Below are 3770 nucleotides of genomic sequence, written 5' to 3'. Positions count from 1 at the left end.
AAGACAAAACAATGAAGAAAATGTACTATGCATGACCCTAGTTGTTCATATTTTCGCTTTGCCAACCCTCCCCAGATTATTGTCAGGCTCCCCCACTGGTTAACACGGTCGCCACAGTGTGGCCACTAATGCATCCATGAACGAATATTACGCTGCATTATACCAGCCTTTTCATCAACAGTAATGCAACAATGCACTCATGCGCATTTCCGATTGGTCCATATATTATATATTATACAAATAAGTAACTTAACACCAGATCACAATCATATAGTCTGTGTGGGCACTTTAATTTGTGCGACCCATGTGAGCATGTCTCAATGGCTTGCCATGCAAGGCTACTTAAACTGGCAAAAGGAGAAGAGAGTAGCAAGATAATTTAAAATTCCATATTCCTTTGGAAGTTATAGAGAGTAATCAGCTGCAAACAAAAGCGACGCTCTGCTTAATTGATGCAGGGTTCTTGGGTGACACCAAACGGCCCGGGGGATCGTCGGTGTCTTTGGGATTAGTTCTAAGTGACTTGGGATATTGGTCTCTGACCAATGACTATACATAGTCAATTAGTCATATCTGTGTGCATGGCTGCATACATTCGCTTCTAGATGCATGCGTGACGAGGCAATGTGGCAGGATAAACTCAGCATGTATGTGATGCATTGATCTGCATGCATGCATGTGGTATAATACTTCATGCATGGATTATGCTTCTTTGATATTGTTTGGAAAGAATTACAGCGCTGTTATAGATGCATGCACAACGTAGAGTCAGAGGTTGAGTTTCTCTGACACTTTCATGTTATTTGTGCAAGATCTGGGCCATCAATCTTGTTCATAACCATCTCTGTTTTTTTCTAAACATTACCTATCATACTTGATTTTGTGGTGTTAAGATTTTGATAAAAACATGATTACAGAATAATCTTCATGCATTGTGTTTTTCTTCGGCTGGAGGCATCGGGTTGAACTAAAAGGTGTGGAGGGAGATTCATCTGGGATTATGCACCACAATTCAAAACTAAGAACTCTAATCACGATCTCTTTAGCAAAAGGAACCCCTAATTAACTAGCTGGCTAGAATGCTGAATTATAGAACTGATGTGAGCCACACTAGAAGGTTAGATCGTATCTTCATAGGAGCATCTTTAGTCGATCGATATTGGTCACAGAAATCAGGTGATCTAGTTTTGTCGTTGGCGCGGTGTGTACTTTTGGTTGGCCTTTTCTTTTGCAGGGATACTTTTGGTTGGCACTTAGACATACAAATTTGCATCTATGGTCCTAACTGATATAGTTAATTACACCCGGTCGAAATTAATTGAACGGTCATTCTCTAAACATTATCACGGAAAGTATCACATTTTGATATCGTTTAACACTAGGAGTACTCTCGGATGCCATTCTCTTGCCCAAACACACAATGGAGTAGTACTTTTCGTGAGATTTAATTCATTTTATAGACACATGCTCCATTGATCGTGGACAGAACATGCGCTGGATTAATGTCCACGCCCTCTCAGCGTTGGTGTTAAGAAAGGAGGAAGCAGCGTGGCGGCAATTGTACCGTGGTCGAAGATGATGACCTGTTTGCGACTGGTTGCAGATCCTTCTGCTGCAGGGGTCTTCTCTCAAGATTCAAGGATGATGATACATGGCTCCGGAGATCTTCTTGTGTTATGGTTGTCTTAGGGTACTCTAGGTGTTCATGGTCCTTTGTTTTTGCGTTTCAGTGTGCTTGTAAGGGTCACCTACTCTGTACTGATTCGTGATTTGAATGAACTATTTCTAAAAAAAAAAAACATGCGCTGGATCGGGCCTAGCTGCTGGCTGCTGCCGTGGTACGTAAATGTAACCAATTTAATGATCGTCTTTGTTTGGCACGCATGTGCCCCCATTGAATTTGTCACTCCATGATTTGTTACTAATTTCTTGCGGGTGGGGATTAGTTAATCATCCTTAATATTCCCTGACAGGGCCAAAAGCTACATGCTAATTAATCAGGCAGTGCGTAGGGAAAATGATGAGAACTAGGAAACATGAGACCGGTTTTGATTCCTATCATCATCATCCTGATTTGCGTGTTCTCGCATCTAAGGGGCTGTGGAAAATACTTAGTACTCCCTCCGTTTCTTTTTATTTTTATTTTTTCTATAAAATTGATCAGACTTTATAAAGTTTGACTTTGATCAATTCTTATATGCAGAATAAAAAGAAACGGAAGGAGTAACTCTTCCGTTGCAAAAAAAAAAAAAACTCTGGTGCAAATTCTATCCCATGTGATTTTGTAAAAAATGAAAGAGTAAAGAACAGTACAAGTCCACGAGTCACATTGCATCCAAGTCAACATCTCCTCCCAAGAATTCGTCGGTCAGTGGTGGGATCGACACTTATCTGTTTACCCACCCGGCGTTTGTCTAAAGCCTTGTGAAGAAAATCTGATGCTTAAAGCTTGACCTTTTGGCACTGGCATGGACTCGTCACTCGTGTATGCCGATCAGTCAAAAGAGCCTTACTCTTCAGGTAAACTGGGCCTTAATTACTGTATGGCGATGGACGTGGATAATACACTAGTATTAGCTTTGTCCCGACATAATAAGTACCAACTCTTGACAAAATAATCCAAATCTTATAGTACGACTAATTAGCTTACGTCGCAAGCAATCCTCCATCGTCAACTACCGGTCGATAATTGGTGGGCGTTTAACCGCACAGTGTGCTCCTACACGTGCCGGGCCTGCTAATTTAGCTACTGTAGACCTCCACATGGTCTACGACTCTACGTGTAAAAGAGAAACTGTGTGATAGACTTCAACGGTCGAGAGAGTAGAAAGTCAGGGCCCGTGACCTAGATAACTGAATCCTTGTGTGCCATGCCATCAACTGCAGTCGTTCCCAATAATTTGTACCTCAAGGTTGTCTACGGGGACTGCACTAGAATATTTTTCTATCATTTTTTTACTATTGCCATCTACATACATCGAAATTGTTAGTCGGTTTGCTTTCACACCATGTTCTGAGACTACATGCCTAAAACGCACGTAAGTATAGAACTGTTCTTCGCCAGCTCACTTCTCCGCCCAGGAGGCGTTTGGTAGCATGCCATGCATAAATTTTAAGCACTTTGCATCCCTGACCGTACTCAGCCAAACTATGTGAATACATGCAAAAATCATGTTCTACATATAGTTTGTTTTCATGCATCACCTTCAGCTTGACCGAGCAGAAACACAAGCACTGGTGTTTGGGTGTAAGAATGGTCTACGCAGATGCAAAGTGTTGTTTGGTTACATAGACAATGTGATTTGGTAACCTCTAGTTCGAGTGGTGAGGTTACCAACACACACAAGCAAAATATAGTCATAGGCAACTAACAAATAGGGACAACTGTAACGCCCGGATAATCTTGCTTCAGTAATCCCACGCTAATTTTGGCACGTCATCCCGATTACTGTTGCTATCCTCGCAATAATTCGAAACCGTTCAAATTCAAAATTCAAATTGATGAAAACAATAAAAAATTTCAAAATTTAAAATAAAATTGTTCGGTGGTTGACGAATATTACAAGGGTAATTATAGTGCAACAGGCATATTTTTATAAAATGGCTAAATGGATTAAATGATTTAAACAGAAAAGAAATAATAAAAGAAAATACAAAAGGAAAGAAAAACAGAAAACCAAAAAAAACAAAAGGAGGGAAGCCCCTCCCCTGCTGGACCGCGGCCCAGCTGGCCATCGGGCCAACCAGGCCGGCCCAGGTCGCCCCCCCCC

This window comes from Triticum dicoccoides, chromosome 5B, assembly GCF_002162155.2.
Source record: "Triticum dicoccoides isolate Atlit2015 ecotype Zavitan chromosome 5B, WEW_v2.0, whole genome shotgun sequence".
NCBI classification, from domain to species: domain Eukaryota; kingdom Viridiplantae; phylum Streptophyta; class Magnoliopsida; order Poales; family Poaceae; genus Triticum; species Triticum dicoccoides.
Note: the sequence above shows the minus strand (reverse complement) of the source record.